The following is a 20,488-nucleotide window of genomic DNA, read 5'->3' as shown; positions in this document are numbered from 1 at the left end:
TTCATTCTACGATCGTGTATATCCAGTGAATGTTTTCTAGGTTATATTTGACATGTGTTTTTTAGGTTATGTGATCTGTGTATTTCTTTAAGGTTCAATAATTCGTTTTGTAACTAAAAGATATTCATTCTACGATCGTGTATATCTAGTGAATGTTTTCTAGGTTATGTTCGATGTGTGTTTTTTAGGTTATGTGGTCTGTGTATTTCTTTAAGGTTCAATAATTCGTTTTGTAACTGAAAGATATTCATTCTACGATCGTGTATATCTAGTGAATGTTTTCTAGGTTATATTTGACATGTGTTTTTTAGGTTATGTGGTTTGTGTATTTCTTTAAGGTTCTATAATTCGTTTTGTATCTGAAAGATATTCATTCTACGATCGTGTATATCTAGTGAATAGTGAATGTTTTCTAGGTTATATTTGACATATGTTCTTTAGGTTATGTGATCTGTGTATTTTTTTAAGATTCTATAATTCGTTTTCAGTTGTATCTAAAAGATATTAATTTCACGACTGTTTTCTAGGTTATATGGTCTGTGTTCAAACTTACCAATCGCGTAACGTAACCACACTCTAGAGAATCAAGTATAAAATAAAATAATCATACCAATACACGTCTCTTCTTTTCTCCAAACTCTATCACGAAAGATTTGGTAGATCCGACCAGAAAGTTTCCACCCCGATTTAATTTCGAGATGCGTAAAACTGACGTCACGTCGCCATCGGCGTTAGCAGAAACGAACGTCACGGGACGAAGGTTAGGTTGTTCCCGAGCGCAATAACAGTCGTTGTTGAAAATAGCACGAGCAAAAATTCGATCGTGAACGTGGCCCCGTGGGTCCTGGACGTGTCCCCAAGGTGTCCGAAACGATCTCGCAATTGTTTCGCGGGAATGGCGACGGGAACGATGCGTCGCTTCCGGTGTTTACAGGAGCAGAACGCGCAGCGGGGACGGCCCGGGACCCGCGCAAATGATAATATACACGCGAGATGAATTACGCGTACGTTTTCTTCGTAAGTACCTAGGGTGCGCCAGTGATCGCGTGGATCGTAGGTTTCGTTGCTTCCGGTAATACGCGACGGCGACTCGCGCTGCATGAGAGATTAAAGACACGTAGACACCGCGGTGAAAAACCCGCACGAAAACATAAATCACAGCCATAATGAAGTGCTACTTTTTTGCGTCCTTTTGTTTGCTCCAATGAGATTAGCTAGCCTGCAATTTCAACGTCTCTCTCCCCCCTCCCCTTCTCTATTTCGCGCGAGGTAAAAAGCTCTAACGACGACGAGATTTCTCGCTGGCTGTTACGCTGATTGTATTTATCGTTTAGCGTCACCTGCAACACCCGAGTATCAATTTTTAATTCAAGAATAATGCTTCACGCTATTTATACACTTTTTTTTTATTCGAACAATTTCTTTCGTTCGCAAAAATTTTAAGAACATAGCGTGCCCCTATTCCGCGTCGAGAAGTATTAGTATATTAATTTACGAAATCTGCATACGTTCCGCATGGTGTTTTCTTATTAGCATATACCATAAGAGTCTGGTCCGAGACTTTTAATTTAAATATTAAATTACCCCTGCGATTGAGAGGAGCACGTCCGGACTTAATTAGACACCTTAATTCAGAGTCGATGGAAATGTTTCGAACGGTTCGATCCTTCTTGCAATAACGATACTTCTAGAATAAAAGAATAAAAAATGCAATGGAGGATATCTAAGTACCTATCGGATTCTTGTTCGTTGATTCACCGCCAGGCGTCCGTGGGTCCTCCGCGCGGGACCCGCCATTGGTGAAACGGTGTTTCTGATCGAAGCCAGGGACGCACAGTGGAACGCATTGTGCGCCTATTTCCCGCGAGCTTCTCTCTGGATCTTCTTAAATCTCGAGTCCCCCGGTGCCGTCCAAGACAAATCTCTCGCTGTGTCTGGGCTTCGGGGGCGGAGTGTTATTTCACGAACGGGAGCCCCGTAGAAAGAGGAACGGAGACGAAATCGAGTGGTGTCGAGAGGAGACGGTAAGTAAGCTCGTAAGAAACGAGCTACGATTTATTTGACAGATCGCGCCGACCGCGGCCGCTAGAGTGGTTTATTTTATAAGGCCAGATTGCCGGCCTCACTTCGTCGGAATAGAATAATGGACGTTTCTATCCCTCCTTCTACCACCCCGCTATCCCCCTCCTCCTCCTTCCTTCTTTCTGGCCTTCGTCTCGAAAGTCAAGTGCAGTTAAGGACCACTTTTCGTCGGACATGCTGCGCCAGGAGCCTCAGGTCCGCGTCTGCTCCACGTTAAAAGGTGATCTTTCGTGGGAACAATTGCCCTCCGTCCAACGATTCTCCTGTTTCTGAAACACCAAGCATTCGCTATTTACAATCTAGCATTACCTACTGCTTCGACCCGCTTAAAATCGAGGGTTAGGTGTTCTTTGTTCATCCCCTCCAACTCTAACCTCATTCGTTGCCGACCGACCCTCCCTCCCTAGCCACGCCTCCTCCCCCCCCCCCGTTCCTGACAACGAACCAGCTACCCAAGCATCTATCGAGGTTGTACTCTTCCAAGTTTCACTTCTCAGTCCACAATACGATACCTCCGCGATGGTTATCGCGAGTGGAATGCACGTCTGGGAGACAGAGCTTGCAGCGCGACTCGGCTAAAAAGTCCTCGTTCTCTTAATTGATCACGTTCGTTGACACCTCGCCCCGAGTCCTTGTTCGCTTCCTCCATTCGAGGCGATTCTCTTTCTGGCTGTGCGCGCGAGTGGCTGCCTCGTGCCGCGATAAATTACGCCGCTCTCTCCTGACAATTACCGGCGTGGTTAAGCAGCATTAGTGTCGCGTCGATTTGCATTCGTGCTCGTCGGTTTTCCACCGCGGCGGAGCGCATGCGCGCGCCGCGCGAACACCAACCGTCGTGTTGCCATTCCAGCGAGATGATCTAGGAACCCGACTAGCCGCCGTCCCGCGGCCGATTAATTAAACGGAAAAATTCCGATTCCGTGACAGCGCTGCCAACCGACACGGAAACGAACTACTCGTTCGTGAGCGCCACCAGCGAATTCGAAATCACGCTGAAGCGGAGTTTAAATTTAAAATTGTATGTAATTTGAATTTGTATTTCAAATTTAAATGTAATATAAAACAACTTTATTTACAACAACTGTATTTTATCATTTCGATCACATCTGATTTCGATATTATCGAGACATCTTGAGAATTTCTATTATCGCGTCGATTACGGGAATCTTTATGCTAAAAATAATTTTGGTTTACGTATCGAGACGCCGAATGTAAACAAAAAAATTCTTAGATCTCGCTAACGAGTCGACGTTGAATAAAAACGATAGGCTTTCCTTCCTCCGTTTCATTAACGAGGCGAAAAAATAAAACCGCGAAATTCATCTGTTCTAGCGATAAATCAATGAAAAGTAACAGCAAAAACCCGTTCCATTCCGGTAATAAGCTAATGAAAAATAAAAACAAGAGATCGTTCTATCATGGCGATAATCGTCTCGAAGTACTTTTCTTCCCTTTTACCCGATGCATTATGGATTCCTCGTGGCGAATGGCGCGGTCGTATGAACTCATGCAAGAAAATCCGTTTGGTAAAAGTACAGTGCAAAATGGAGGAAATAAAATACTTGAAACGAACGAAACGATTAAAGAAAACTCGACCGTCCCGAACGTCTTAATTAACTCTTACAACGCACAGGCGGGCCCCGTTTCCCATTAACAACTCGCCCCAGCGATCCTTCTTTCGATCCGGTAACACTTCATCGATTATTATATGCGTTATCATTGGTCTCCGGCTCCGGTTACCACGCTCTCAAAGGGTTGGGAATTAGTAATAGTGTTGCGAGAGGAACGAGAACGTCTCTCTCGACGCGCTTTAATCGATCATCGTTTCTTCCTTTTTCTTACTTTTCGAGACGCGCGAATGTATCGCCAAGGTCGTCAGGAGCATAGAGGAAAAAAAAAATTCCCCAGCGAAAAACCATCGATAACGAAGATGTCGATCGAGCCCGGCAATTAATTTCCCAGGAGTTATCGAAGGATTTAATTTATCGATGTCGCGACGATCGTGACACGGTGTTAATATGTATTATTATTTTGTAGCCATCGTGACTTCCATTACTGTGTTAAGCACAGTGTGCTTACATTGGCTGACCGTTCTCGCGGCCGATCTCACGCGTACGTGACTTCAACAGTTGCGTACGCACTTTGATAATTGAAGAAAAATTTGATTGTACGTGCTACAAAATGGTAATTTAACGCTGTCACGGCCGCTGTCATGTATATGCAACTTCATTATTTATGGACGAACCTTGGTAATTGAAGAAAAATTTGATTATACAGGATGTCCGGCCATCCCTGGGAAATTCTTGGGTGATTCTAGTGGCCAAAATAAGACGAAAATCAAGAATATCAATTTGTTGATGGAGTCTTTGTTAAAAAGTTATTGGCGTTTAAAGTTCCGCTCGTACTGAATTTTTTTCTCGAAAATGCGCAGGATTTCGGGAATATGTCTATTCACCGAAAATGGTTGTAATTGACCCCCGCAACGGAAAATAATTTTTCTAAAACGATTTGAAATTTTATTTTCCGTCGAAAAATTTCACACCTCGAATTTTTTTCTCGTAAATGCGCAAGATTTCGGGGGTATGTCTATTTACCAAAAATGATTGTAATTGACCCCTGCAACCGAAAATAATTTTTTCAGAACGATTTGAATCTTTTCAATTTCACCGAAAAATTTCAGCAGCTACCCCCTGTTGATTTTTCTTAAGAATTTGTTTTTCAGTTTTAGTAATTTTATTTGATGCCCTACAGAAAAGTTGTCTAATACTTTTTTGTAGGTATCTGTGAGCCCTACTTCAGAAATAAATTTCAATGAGATACGTTCACTATTGTAGGAGTTATGGCCGTTTGAAAATTGGACCATTTTTATGGGATTTTTCTCTCATTTCACGGGGTTAAGGAACAACTTTTTGAATATTTTTAGAATTTCTACATATTCTTCAACAAAATACGCGTTGCTTGCCGCTTGAAACATTAAAATCCCCCAATCCGTTCAGAAGTTATGACATTTTAAAAATTCCCATGACATTTCGAGGGTGCATTTCTGGCTTCACAGTAGATTTTCGATCAGGAATTTTTTTCTCGAAAATGCGTAGGAATTCGGGGGTATGTCTATTCACCAAAAATGATTGTAATTGATTCCCGCAACCGAAAATAATTTTTTCAGAACGATTTGAAATTTTTTTTTTCCGTCGAAAAATTTCACAACTTTTCGAATTTTTTTCTAGAAAGTGGGTAGGATTTTGAGGGTATGTGTAATGACCAAAAATGATTGTAATTGACCCCTGCAACCACGAATAATTTTTCCAGGACGATTTGAAATTTTGTTTTCCCGTCGAAAAATGTCACACCTTCTCGAATTTTTTTCTAGAAAGTGGGTAGGATATCGGGGGTATGTCTATTCACCAAAAATGATTGTAATTGACTCCTGCAACTAAAAATAATTTTTTTTAGAACAATTTGGAAGTTTTTAATTTTGTCGAAAAATGTTGGGACCTGCTCGAATTTTTTTCTCGAAAATGCGCAGGATTTCGGGGGTATGTCTATTCACCAAAAACGATTGTAATTGACCCCCGCAACCGAAAATATTTTTTCCAGAATGATTTGAAATTGTTGAATTTAATTGTTAATAACATTTTAACGAAGCCTCTATCAACAAATTGGTATTCTTGATTTTCGTCTTATTTTGGCCTCTAGAATCCCTCATTAAAATTTTTCCCAGGTGTGGCCGAACACCTGTATACAATGTGCTGTCACGGCCGCTCTCACGTATATGTGACTTCACTATTCTCGTACGAACTTTGATAATTAAAGAAAAATTTGATTATATGTGCTATCAAATGGTAATTTAACGTTGTCATATCCACTCTCACGTATATGTGACGTCACTATTTTCGAACGAACCTTCCCAACCGAAGAAAAATTTGATTATAGGATAACAATATAACACTCGATTCGCGTTGCCCGTTTAATGGAGTTCCCCATACATAAAAGATTTATCGCGATGGCAGGTACGAGCAATTATTTCTCGTTAAAAAAGCGGAGCCACGACGACGTCTAATTGATTCTGGTCTGGGCGGAAAGATCATTCTCCTGTTAGCATGCGCGGTTTAATCGGGCCCGCGTGTTATTAACATGGTTTCCGGAAGGATAGGGAATCCGGTTCTTTCGCGACGTTCTAATGGCCTGAAAACTGGCGTAATGAACATATTATCGTGGAATCGATTCGTTGCGTGGGCTAATATTTATCTGTAGACGCCTAGTGCTGGCTGCTTCCGCGATGCGTAACGATATCGCTATTGGGGATGAAATACGAAGATGCTAATCGTATCTCGAGATCGGCCGTATCGATTGCAGAGCAAATTGGATCCGACCAGCGGACGGCCGATTTAAAAGTACAAGGCTGCCCGACGAGTCTCGAGTATGAAAAAAACTAGTGTAAACAAGGGATTTATACTGCTGCTGGAACGGTCAAGTTCCCAACGTACGATCGAGGATGCATTAATCTATTTGTACAACGAGCAACAAAAATATATCGTTCCTGTACTACGAGTTATTTTTCAATCAATTTTACACAATTCAAAATTATGAAATATAATTGAATTTTTAATTTAATTCCGTAAAATTAAATTGCACCTGGAGTCTGTGAAAATGTTTACTTTGAAGCTTGCGTGGTTGAATTTTATTTTTTGTTAATTAGCACGGAGCGCCTTGATCTGTCTTTATTCGGAATTAATTCTTGCGCAATAAATTATATGCAACGTTATTTCAGCAGCGCTTGTTCCCGAGAACCGCCATCTTTCTTATTTGTTCTCTCGTTCGTTCGTACATCGCGTAACGATGATTGGTTTTATAATTACGAACAGAAATTAATCGCGAGGCTCGATTTATAAAAATATTTCCGTTTTAAAATCTTGTCGAGCACACGAAATCGAGGGGATCTGCGCGATCAATTTTCTCGGAAGAAATAATTATTTTAGATTGTATTTTAAACGACCGAGTTGCACGTTACAATATTTGTATGTATGGTTGTGGTTTGTTTTATGGAGGTCTGTGAACGTTATTATTATTCCCTCGAGGCGTTTAAAACTTTAATTAATTATTTTGTATTTTGTATATTATTGAAAACTTGTACAGAATCGGGATGATTTATTTGGATGGTGTTGCTTGATTTGTATGTTTCATGAAGTTTGCTGCACTTTATTACGAGTTATAGTGCACTCTAAATCAAAAACAAATGATTATGTAACCGTTCGTACATATTGCCTATTAAGGTCAAGATATGGAAGAGATATTGACACTGTTCGACGGTTAACTCGCAGATAACGTCATCGTTGCATCGACAGTCATCACGGTATTAAGGTTAGAATGCTGAAAAATTGGAATCACCTAGATTAATCGCCGATAAAAAATACCGATAAGTCTACTACGTGCAACTCGAAGGAGTCCGTGTAAATAAACTCACGTGACTCTGACTGTACATCGAACAGAACTAGTGGAATAGCTGTTTGCGAGCGAAACATTATTAACTTTCGTTCTAGCGATTTTTAAATCATTGTTAAAGAAATATAAAAGCAACACAAACTCATGTAAACCTTCAAATAAATTAGAATTCTTCCAATTATTATATTTATTTATTTATTTATTATTATTCATTTATTGATGGGTATTAAACCCTTTAGTACAATGATGTAATATGTAAAGAACTACAGATGTAAAATAAATTAATTTACAATATGTTGCAAGGATAATTTTAGATTTTTTTATGATTGTTTTAGTGTGTACAAAATTTGTACACGTTCATTGCCAGATCAAAACCGTATAATATTCTGCAAAAGTACAATTTCGATTTTAGACCATTGTAATCTGCATAACCTAAAATTTGTTTCAGTACTTATTTTTGTAACCTTGTTGAAATTCACAAATTCTATCCAAATTTATTTCCCTGAACTTGAGAATGAATTTTTCTAGTATCGTAATGGTAAATCTTGTGACTCATGACAGGTGGCGTGGCAGTCGAAGTGTTAACCGTGGAACGTTTATAGCTCGAAAAGAGTCGATTGTTTCGTAGCATTATTAACGTTCTAACGATTTTTAAATAATTGTTAGAGAAATATAAAAGCAACACGAACTCATCGAGACCTTCAGATAAATTAGAATTCTTCCAATTATTATATTTCGTAGCTCCAAGACTCTCCACTTAATAAAAAAAAAATCTCCAAACGAGGTTAATCGTGGAACGTTTGTAACACGAGAAGAGTCGATTGTTTCGTAGAAGAAAAAAAAAAGAAAATGGCGTGCACGTAGGACAGCGGAGGCACGCAGAGGTTAAGGATCCAGAAGAGAGGCATTCACCAGGCTGTCTCAGGGTTATCCGTGTGGATCGTGGCGGAGAGCGAATCGCGTTCACAGCGGGGTCGATCGGATTGGTCGCGGTTAATGAAAACGCGCGACACCCATAGCGTCCCCGGGTCGAACACCGTGGATCGCGTGGGCAGGCTTTTTCTCGACGCCCGTATCTCCGGCGCGGGCGAACAGTGGCTTTCGGTGCTCGTAAATGCATAAATACGGCGCGCGTGCACGCCGGTTATTAATAAATTTCACGGCACCGGCCGTTTATTTCCGACGCTACAAATCTCGCGACGACGCGGTTAATTAAAAAGCCCTCGTCCCCCGGTTCGTCGCGCGCTAAAAACTGGCCTTAATTGATACCCGACGAGGTGCTACCAAGACGAATGGCCCCCTCGCGCCTTGACGATCGACCGCTCGAACTTTCGCGATCCGTCGTCGTTTCGCCCTAAAACTCTATAATTAAAATATCAAATTGTAAAATTAAGTTTGTCGATTTAACGAGATTATCGATACATCGAATCGTCTGTAACTGTTTCGATGTTATCGATGCATCCAAACGTCCGTAACGTTTCGACAGCATCGACGACAGCGCCACTACCGCCCGTATGGGAAGATCGAGCACTAGTCGAGGCTCGCGTAACCGAAACGTCAGTTGGCGATAAAATCGAGACCTACGGGGCGCGCTTTCGCGTCAACGATGACCTTATCGTCTTGAGACGAGCACCGCGGCCGAAAAGATTTTAATAAAGGATAAGCTATCTGGCGGCAGGATCGGGAACGAACTCGCCTTATCTTGATCCGGAGCGGAGCGGCTCGGCTTTACCGGACCGCGAAACGAGAAAACTGTTAAATTAAAATCGGCTCGAATTAACGATTCGTCACGGAGATTACCTTGCCAATCGGAAGAGTATTTTTTAGCAATTCCTTTTTCAGAAATTCGATCACCCACTGCCCGTCTCTTACCACGTAGAATTATATTTCAACACTGGAACTACCAAACCAGTCAAAATGACTCATTCGTAATTTCTAATAAAACTTATAAAAAATTTACTCGACTGAATTTTTGAAAAATCGTAATTTTCTATAAGAGAATATATCTATCGTTTTAATTTCACTATAATTGTTGATACAGATCGAATTTTAACTACGACTCTGCCAGATAAAATATGGTCTTCGCTCGTACTGAACTTTGTCCACGACGAAGCGACTCGATCGTTGTTTTGGCAATGTTTTTTGGCGTTGTGCTTTGATAAATAGTTGAGAGTTATCGGTTGTTTATTCGTTCGACGGCTTTTATATCGTTATTTTCTCGATTAAATAAACACGATCGCCGAGTGTTTGCATTTCCCCGTTTTATTTTTTTCTTTCGTCGAGTTAGATCTTCCGTTCCCACCGGGGATCAAACGAATATATTCGCGCGACGCCGTTGGCAAAAGAAGCAACGGGTGGTTCTGTTCACTTTGTAGACACGTTTTAAAAATATTGATTTTTATCGACGCTACAAATTACGCGGCTGCTACATTTACACGACATTTAACATGTAACATTCGTACTACATACACAGTTTACGAAATAATTGTAGCAAATTTCTCTTCTCGTTTTGTTTAATCTGGAGTCTCTGGTCTGATGTTTTTATTTTTGCGTCCGTCAAGGTCGTTGGAAAGTGAAAAAAGATTCGACGAGGCACGTGACCGCGAGACGACTCAAGGTCCTTTTTCGTTTAACCGGACATCGAAGACCCCTGTGTATCTTTCTCTAACAATATGCTAATACAGCCTGAAACGTATCTGAATTCATCCGTCGAACACAGAATCCCTTTATACGACCAGTGGCTATCGGGCCGTTTCTAAAGCAGAGATAATACTTCGTCGCCATCTTGCCTCGAGTCTAGCTGGACGTTCGAATGCTAATTCAACGTCGATCGTTTTAACGAACCGAATATTGCCAGAACTTTTTAGGTTGGAACCGTGTTATCGACGATAAACGCTTCTGGATATCCCTTTCGAATACTGGGGATTAGGTTTCGAGATTTTCACAAATCTGGTATCAAATCTTTGTCGTATTTTTAAATTTACTTAGTCATTCGGAGATTCCGATCAATTTCACGATTATTATTTTCACTTGCGATGTTTTTATTATAGCTGGGTCAATTATATATCACGTGACAGAAAATGGCCACCTAATAATCACACGATATGTATTAATTATGTTACATTATTAATTATTTACGAGGCAAACATTTACTACAGGCGAAATTTATTCAAATATACTGAATCTTTAGAGGCTAACAATAAGAAAAAGTTTATTATAATTATTTGTAATATGTTTCTGCGATTTCGTTTGGAGGTTAGGTCACATGATAGTGTACATCACGTGACACAAAATGGCTGCCTGACGATAAGACGAAGTTTACTGTAATTATTTGTAACATTTCTACAATTTCGTTTGGAGGTTAGGTCGCGTGACAGTGTGCACTACGCGACACAAAATGGCTGCCCAACGATAAGACGAAGTATACTATAATTATTTGTAAGATTTCTGCAATTTCATTTGGAGGTTAGGTCGCATGACAGTGTGCACTACGCGACACAAAATGGCTGCCCAACGATAAGACGAAGTATACTATAATTATTTGTAAGATTTCTGCAATTTCGTTTGTAGGTTAGGTCACGTGACAGTGCACATCACGTGATACAAAATGGCTGCCTAACGTCCTGACCGTTACGAAAGAAACGAAAGCACATACGGTGTTCTGAAATGAATCGACTGCTTCTCAGGCGATAACAGAATTCGCCATCGTTAAATGCAACATTTCTAAGTCTGTAGCGTAGCAACCTTACGTGAAGCTAAACTGATACAATCTCTAGACGGAAGACCACCTGATACATAAAATATGCCACCTAATGTGCCTCCGATCATCGGACCATGAAGATCCTCTTCGCGAACAACACACGAGTAGCCGCGATAAAACGAATACGACACGTTTTTCGAAATTTAATAAATCTTTCAAAGACGGTAACGGAATTCGCCCACCGCGGTGCAACGTCTCTTAGATGCGATCTGAGCGTGATATAAAAATACGCATCCAATGTTTCTCGGCTCATCAGACCTTGAAGAACGCGCAACGTCCTCGAAGATAATATCTTTTCTAACGTATTCCTCAAACTTGCCAAGACGAGTGCAATCGAAAATGTGTCGAGCCACTCCAGAACGAAACATCTTCGTTGCAACGTCCTCGGAAATGCATCAACCCTACAGAGAAACGCCAACAGCGATAGAATCTCGAGCAGACGGTAGACTTCGCGTTGCAAAAATGGCCATCCAACGTTCCACGGCTCATCAACCTCCCATGTTTTTTTCCCCGACTTATTGCAACGACGGTTAAACGTGAACGTCCTCGAAAATTTATCGAACCTCCGTGCAATTCGTGAGAAGGCCACCTCCCTAGCAGAGTTGCATAGATACGATCTCCCGTACACGGGCAGGCCTACACGGAAAAATGGCCGTCCAATATTCCTCGACCCATCAGTCTCGCGAGATCTTCCCCGTCACATTGTTTGCACAGTAGCGTGAGCTTTAATGTCCTCGAGAATTGATCGCGCCTTTACGGGGTAGCTCAACAGAGCTGCGTAGATACGATCTTCCTAGGCAGGCTACGTGGTAGGAAAATTATTATTACAATGACCTCATAACTTAATACGAGTGCAATTCTCTGTGAAGAATGCTACCAGTGGGCCTAGGTGTATTGTAGCGATATTATCTCACATAGATCTTGGATCTGATATAAAAATGGCTACTAGATGTTCTCCAGGTCATACTTCTATGCATCGATACAAAATGGAGGCCTAGGAATCTAAAAATGGCTACCCAGTGGAGACCTAAAGGCTCCATATAGAATGCTACCTGTGGTTTTAACTGTGTTGCAGTGATATTATCTTACGTAGGCCTTAGATCTGATACAAAAATGGCCACTAGATTGTTCTCCAGGTCATAGTCCTATGCATCGATACAAAATGGAGGCCTAGCAATCTAAAAATGGCTACCCAGTGAAGACCTAAAGTCTCTGTAAAGAATGCTACCAGTGGTCCTAGCTGTGTTGCAGTGATACTATCTCACGTAGGCCTTAGATCTGATATAAAATATAAAAATGGCCACTAGATGTTCTCCAAGTCATGCTTCTATGCATCGATACAATATGGAGGCCTAGCAATCTAAAACGGCTACCCAGTGGAGACCTATAGTCTTCATAAAGAATGCTACCAGTGGTCCTAGGTGTGTTGCAGTGATACTATCTCACGTAGGCCTTAGATCTGATATAAAATATAAAAATGGCCACTAGATGTTCTCCAAGTCATGCTTCTATGCATCGATACAATATGGAGGCCTAGAAATCTAAAAATGGCTACCCAGTGAAGACCTAAAGTCTCTGTAAAGAATGCTACCAGTGGTCCTAGCTGTGTTGCAGTGATATTATCTCACGTAGGCCTCAGATCTGATATAAAATATAAAAATGGCCACTAGATGTTCTCCAAGTCATGCTTCTATGCATCGATACAATATGGAGGCCTAGAAATCTAAAAATGGCTACCCAGTGGAGACCTAAAGTCTCTGTAAAGAATGCTACCAGTGGTCCTAGGTGTGTTGTAGCAATCCAAAGATGGCTATCCAGTACTCTTCGTCTCATTAACCTTCGAAGACCCTAAGTGGCAACGTGCTTTAAAATTTATCGGTCCCACCGAGAGGAATGTTGCAGCACTCGATGCAATCTCGCGTAGACGGTAGACCACACGATAAAAAAATCACCACGCAATGCTTCATCAGCCTTCGAAGTTTTTTCATCGGGCGAGCGTATTGCAACGTCCTCGAATATTCATCGAGACTCTCCCGGTGCTTTTAGCAGAGTTGCATCGATGACGATATAATCTCAGGTTGAGGGTAGACCTCGCGATATAAAAATGGCCGTCCAGTGTACCTTGGTAGCCTTCGGAGACCTTTTTGAGGAACATATCGGAACGATGCACAACGTCGTTTAAAATTTATCGATAACCCGTGATGGTAAACCACGCGACAAAGAAACGACTGATATTTCTCGCCCCGTCAACCTTCGAGGACCTTTGCGGGGAACATGTTGCAACGATGCAAGTCTTTTTTAAAAGTTATCGCTGTATAATAAAATGTTAATGCAACACAGGGTATTGACTGGCGATTTTTGATAAATTTCTTAGACGCTGTATGGAAATGTTGTCTAATACTTTTTTATAGGTATCTGTGAGCCCTACTTCAGAAATAAATTTCAGTGAAATATGCTCACCATTGTGGGAGTTATGGTCGTTTGAAAGTTGGACCATTTTTATGGGGTTTTTTGTACTTTATGGGGTTAACGAACAATTTATGCATCATTCTATGAATTTCTAAATATTCTTTACTGAAATACACGTTGTTTGCTTTTTGAAATTTTGAAATTCAGGGAACCATTTTTGGTCAGATATTATATTCTTAGTAAAGAATTTTTATCTCGAAATTGCGTAGGATTTTGGGGATATATGTATTCACCGAAAGGGATTGTAATTGACCCCTGCAACCAAAAATAATTTTTTTAGAACGATTTGAAAATTTTTAATTTCGTCGAAAAATTGGTCCATCTTCCGGAATTTTTTTCTCGAAAATGTGTGAGATTTCAAGGGTATGTCTATTCACCAAAAATGATTGTAATTGACCCCTGCAACCAAAAATAATTTTTTCAGAATGATTTGAAACTTTTTAATTTCGTCGAAAAGTTGGTCCACCTTCCTGAATTTTTTTCTTGAAAATGCGTAGGAATTCGGAGATATGTCTATTCACCGAAAATGATTGTAATTGACCCCCGCAACCGAAAATAATTTTTCTAGAATGATTTGAAACTTTTTAATTTCGTCGAAAAGTTGGTCCACCTTCCTGAATTTTTTTCTTGAAAATGCGTAGGAATTCGGAGATATGTCTATTCACCGAAAATGATTGTAATTGACCCCCGCAACCGAAAATAATTTTTCCATAATGATTTGAAACTTTTTAATTTCGCCAAAAAATTTCTGCACTTACTGAATTTTTTTCTCGAAAATGTGTATGATTTCGAAGGTACGTCTATTCACCAAAAATGATCATAATTATGCCCCGTAACCAAAAATAATTTTTACTATAACATTCTGCCGTGATACTTGCCACCTAATTCTTGGACGATCTTTTGTGCCAATCGCATTGGAATTTTATCAACCAGAGTATTTTCATTAGATCGAATGTACTTGGCGAGTGCAACGTCCTCGAAAATTTATGGCGTCTTCGAGGTTGTTCGGTTGGGGTGCTTACAACGCCCCGGCGCAGTCCCATCGACGCAATCTCGTATGCAGGGTGGACAGGTTGATATAAAGCGACGTCATGACGCTCTTATTATCATTAGGCGGCATAGAGAATCCCGGCGGATCCGTTAGGACGTAACAGACGTGTGCAACGTCTCGGGTAAATTTATCGAAGGTTCCAACTGGTCCGCGTCGCGCATCGGCGCATGATCTCGTATGCATGGTAGGCCGCGTAATGCAAAGTGGTCGCATAAGGCCCGACGTAAGCGTAGACAGATGACTTCTGAATTGGACGCCGCGTCCACGGAACGTTTTAATTCCCTGACAAACGACTGTCCGTTTTCCTCTCGCCTGCTGTTGGCGATTAATAGACACGTCGCGCGAAAACGTCCAGCTGGCCGGCTCCGGGGGCCCCCGTCGCCTTCCTTTTCGCCTCCCCGATGATTAACGACGTCGATCGACGGTGACAATTACTTTTTCAACCGTCATCGGGCTGTCTTTCGTTCCACGACTATATTTAACGACGCTCAGTACGCCTTTGCGCGACACCGACGCTTTTGTCCGTCGCGTTTGAATAGCGTTCCGCGTTTTGAATGGTAACGCACGGCTAATAGGAACGAAACCGCTATATTCTTTCATTGATTAGCAAATAGCGTGCTCGTTCATCGCGTGACGTTTCTAGTCGTACCCGTCTCGGTGGCAGCTTCCTTAGAACGATCCGCTCGAGCGTTAATCAAACGCTATATCGCTTTTTGTCTTGGATAAAAATGGATTTAACCACTCTTCAGATACGATATATTACATTGGGAAGAATGGTAACTTGATCTCTGATGTTCGTACCCTGGTCGAAGCAACTATTTTGAGGACCCAAAAATTTTGGAAAAAATTCATTTTTTTGATTTTTGCATCCTCGGAAAATTCTAGGTCCAAAGAGTGTATATCGACAAACGGATCGTCGAAATTCGAAAAATTGACTGAGTTATGGGAGTTCGAAGTGGAAGCTTCCTATGCTTTAACACGGAGCGCCCAGACTTTGTAGACGTTTTTCTCGGAACAGTATTTTTTCGAGCCAGTGAGCTAGATATCTCGAGATCCAGCTGGCCGATTTGCTTTAAATTTTGCGTAGCTTCCAAGTATAGGTTTCCCTATCGTATTCTTGTAATTGTTCAAGTTTTCAAAATGGCGTCCCGGTGGCCAATGCTATTCTTGAATAATAGCGATCGATAATATTTCTCTTGCCATCCTTTGGTCGAGGATTATTTTTTTTAGAGCGAGATCGATGGCGAACAATTCTTCTCTTTATTGTTTCAAGAGGAGTCGTCATCTTTCCAAGAATAACCCCGGTGGAAAAGGAACGGGCACTGAATTGACGCGCAGATGTTTGTCTTCTTTTTCCAGCCTCTTAAGGACGACCACGAAAACAAATTCTTCTTAATTTCTCAATCACGAGAAACGTTCCCCGACATTTACAATACGTCCCGTATATTTTCCAAGTTTCAAAATCGTTTAGTACGTAATTTAAAATCGTCTACTCACTGAGAAGATTCCGTGGGAGTGGCCTGAATTTCTCAATCTCGAGAAACAATTCTTAATATTTAAAATATGTCCTGCATATTTTGAAAGTTCCAAAATCGTTTGCTACGTGATTTAAAATTGTCTTGAGAGGATTCGTCTTGTCGATCCACGCTGGTTCTGGACGTAGATCGGGTACGACCGTGGGCGAACAGATTTCCGGAGCCGCGAGTGCGCGCGCAGCCACGCAAGCGTAGACGCGGCGCGGTTTAATTTATCGGTTGAAATCTGAATTCGCTAATTGCCGCGCTGGCTGCGCACCAGAGGCGTGCGTGCGAGACAAAGCGAGCCGGGCAACTAGGAACGAAACGGACCGGCTACCCAGATGCCCAACAAATAATAGAAATAACAAGGAGAACGCTTCCATCGAAAAATATGCACCACCATCAATTTGAATTTGGCGCGAATATTCAAAATGCAAAGAAACGTTTCAGTCAGTGAGTCGATGTCAGATTATTTCTTAAATTAATTAAAGAAATAATAGAAATGATAAGGAGAATGTTTGCATCGAAAAATATGCACCATCTTCAATTTGAATTTGGCGCGAATATTTAAAATACAAAGAAACAATTTTCGATTAATGAGGTGATGTCAGATAATTTCTTAAATTAATTAAAGAAATAATAGAAATGACAAGCAGAACGCTTCCATCGAAAAATGCAAATTTTGTACACACTAAAACAAACGTAAATTAATTTATTTTGTTACATTCACTAAGCGATAATGTTTGACTATGTAAATCCTCATCTGTAGTTCCTTGCATATTATAACTTTGTATTGAAGTTAATAAATGATTAATAATAATAAAAACAAAATATGCACCACCTTCGATTTGAATTTGGCGCGAATATTCAAAACACGAAGAACGAAAAAATTTCGATTCCAAATCTGGTGTTTACACGCCGTTAGAATCAACAAAATTGCAAATCTAATCCCGGGGTTCTATCTTTAATTAATAAGATAACGTCCGGCAATTATTCGTCCCTCGAGAAAATTGTTTAGTCATTACCAGATTAATTGGGTTTATGAGGTCTGCAAATTGCTCACGATAACACGAGCGATCGTTATCTTCGATTAATTCGATCGTGTTCGCCGCGGAAGATTCGTGTTCATCGATACTCGAGAGCACCGTGGACTTGGACACGACTTTGAACTTGACTCTTACAGATTCTGAGTCAGCGATCGCGAGAATCTCTTAAACAAATATATCGTCCAATCTCGGGGGCCTATTATCGTTCACTGGTGTTGTTAGGTCCAGTTTATGGGCGATAATTTTTTGACGAAAAGAAGTTTATTGCTCGGGGGATTAATTCGAGGGGGCCTTACGAAGGTGGATGTTACGGGGCCCCGTTTGAGATCGAAAGGGGCCCCGACCTAGAGCAATCGGGAGCCCGGTTGGCGCGGGGAACGCGTTAAAGCGTGTTAGGAGGTTGTTCGCGGCACGTTCTCGCTACATTTCGTCGCCAGGTGGGCCTCGTCACGCGTGCCTTTCGGCGCGTGCCGCGAGACGAATAATCTCCCAGCGTTCAACCCTTCGAGGGTCGTTTTATGAAGCTCCCACATCGACCTACTACCACCACCAAACAAAACCAACTTGTTCTCCGTGCCTCGTTCGCGTCCTATCTTCGGGGGATACCCGGATTTGTTTGGACAAGTATTATCGTTCACGAGATTCAAAGTGCATCTTGACACCGACAAATCTGCTACAGTTCACTGTTACAGATTTAAAAATTTAAATATATAAATATTTTATTTCGCTAATTTTACTCGTAATTGTTTTGCTTGAATTTTATTGCATGCATGGAATCGACTAGAAGTGATACTGAAATTTTGTTAGACAGAAACCATGTGATCTTGAATTTTGAGTTCAATGCCAAAATTCTTTTTCGAGGATTTTAGACAGAAAACATGTGACCTTGAATTTTAAGTCCAGTGTCAAATTTCTTTTTCAAGGATTTTACACAGAAAACAGGTGACCTTAAAATTTGAGTCCAAGGTCAAATTTCTTTTTCAAGAATTTTAGAAAACATGTGACCTTGAATTTTTAGTCCAATGTCAAATTTCTTTTTCAAGGATTTTAGACAGAAAACAGGCGACCTTAAATTTTGAGTCCAAGGTCAAATTTCTTTTTTTAAGGATTTTAGATAGAAAACATGTGACCTTGAAGTTCGAGTCCAAGGTCAAATTTCTTTTTCAAGGATTTTAGAAAACATGTGACCTTGAATTTTGAGTCCAAGGTCAAATTTCCTTTTCAAAGATTTTAGACAGAAAACAGGTGACCTTGAATTTTGAGTCCAAGGTCAAATGTCTTTTTCAAGGATTTTGAAACATTTTTTTTTCTGTGTAGCTTTGTTTTTTAAAATTTGAATAATAACGACGTGGTTTGGGATAGGAGTGATGATAATAATATTCTGGGTCCTGTTGTTTGGCGAAATGATACACGGGCAACACAGAGGAGAGACTGTTCTTGGCGAAAGGAAAAGGGGGATCCTGAGCGGGGAAAAAATGAAATCGACGATTAAATCAACACGCAGCATGCGAGCCTAAGTACTTCCTCTCGTTACTCGGTGGCCGGGTTGTATTTTTAAAAGCCGTCTGCGGTCTCGTGTACACGAAATCAGTTACATGGTGTAACGCGGCGACAGGATCAAGCGGGACCAACCATTGGAACCGCACCACACGACACACAGTGACGCCAATCCCGAAATAAACTCCAATCGAACTAAAATTTTGTTCCTCTCAATTCGAAAATTCGCGGGACTTTGATTATAGATTCTTGCTTAAAATTAAAATTGTCCTTGTGAATAAATTAAGATTTGATATTTTGATTAGAAAATATTTCGTTCCATAATCAAAGTTTTAATTATTATTTAACGAGTATCGGATAAATAAACGTTTATCTATAATTCGTTGGTCTAATTAGATAAGAAACACGTTCCCATCGCTACGCGTTTAATTCGACAAAGAGATTTTGTCCGATAATAAGCGAACAACGAACGCGATCCGTATTTAGTCGACTATACACGATCGAGGTATCGCGATTAATCGACTTCCTGGTCGACTTTGACCAGACACTGTCCGTCTGCGGTCGCTCGATCGCCGTATCGATTTAGGAACGAGAGAAAACGCCATTACCATTCCCGCTTTAACCTCCTTGGCCCTGAATTTTTTTCCTCGTATAAAAAAACCAATATTCTTTACGTTTGCCTGTTTCGTAAATTATGAAATCATATTCGACTACGAAGAAACTTTCTATCGTTTCGTGTACATATATTTGACTCACAATAATTTATTATCAGCGCGGAGGTACAAAGAATACGAATTAAAAATTCCCGTGTAGGAAGAACGAGGAAACAATGGAGGAAACCGCGCGATCGATCTTTCGCGCGCGATTGTACGACGAAGAAATTTCTCCGGCGATAGATCATCAATATTTATTGTTGTCGGCCACGAGGAACGCCTTATGAAGCTATTTGCGGGCAACGATAATACCGGTCCTTAATAGTCCGATTGCATAATAATGCTGACCGCAGCTGCGGCGTACCGCAAATAAGAGACGCCTCGATGAATTCCCGACGACTCCTTTCCCTCTCGTTCCGCGCCTTTCTCTCCCTAAGGATCTTCCATTCTCGCCAACCAGTCCATTTTTAATCGATTAAAACTCACTCGAAATGGGCTCGATTCGATTACAAAAAAAATCGATTTTACGAAAAATCGCGTTTCGATACAAAATATGTCGATAGTCGATCGAAGAAGATCGATTCGCTTGAAAAGAATCGATTATATACAAAAAATGGCGTTTCGATACATATCTATTTATTTATTTATTTATTTATTTATTATTCATATCGATTATTATCATATCGATTCTTTGAATCGATAGTCGATCGAAGAAGATCAATTCCGTTCCGTGCCTTTCTCTCCTTAAGGATCTTCGATTCTCGCCAACCAGTCCATTTTTAATCGATTAAAACTCACTCGAAATGGGCTCGATTCGATTACAAAAAAAATCGATTTTACGAAAAATCGCGTTTCGATACAAAATATGTCGATAGTCGATCGAAGAAGATCGATTCGCTTGAAAAGAATCGATTATATACAAAAAATGGCGTTTCGATACATATCTATTTATTTATTTATTTATTTATTAT

General features: G+C 40.7%; 1 protein-coding gene and 1 long non-coding RNA gene across 3 annotated transcripts in view; one reads left to right on the top strand and one right to left on the bottom strand.

The window, feature by feature from the left end:
• LOC122394897 overlaps positions 1 to 2,013 on the bottom strand; it is a 48,647-nt gene extending 46,634 nt beyond the window's left edge. For both annotated transcript variants that reach the window (XR_006258937.1, XR_006258938.1), the window contains exon 1: positions 1,732 to 2,013. This is a non-coding gene — a long non-coding RNA (uncharacterized LOC122394897). The remainder of the gene's footprint in view (positions 1 to 1,731) is intronic.
• LOC122394896 (fibroblast growth factor receptor homolog 1-like) overlaps positions 1 to 20,488 on the top strand; it is a 91,022-nt gene that overhangs the window by 3,768 nt on the left and 66,766 nt on the right. The gene's annotated exons all lie outside the window — the stretch shown is intronic.

The sequence above is a fragment of the Colletes gigas genome, unplaced genomic scaffold (genome assembly GCF_013123115.1).
Source record: "Colletes gigas isolate AHSC1104 unplaced genomic scaffold, ASM1312311v1 Colletes_gigas_Sc00004, whole genome shotgun sequence".
NCBI classification, from domain to species: domain Eukaryota; kingdom Metazoa; phylum Arthropoda; class Insecta; order Hymenoptera; family Colletidae; genus Colletes; species Colletes gigas.
The sequence above is the reverse complement of the archived record's forward strand: the minus strand, read 5'-3'. Positions and strand labels throughout refer to the sequence as shown.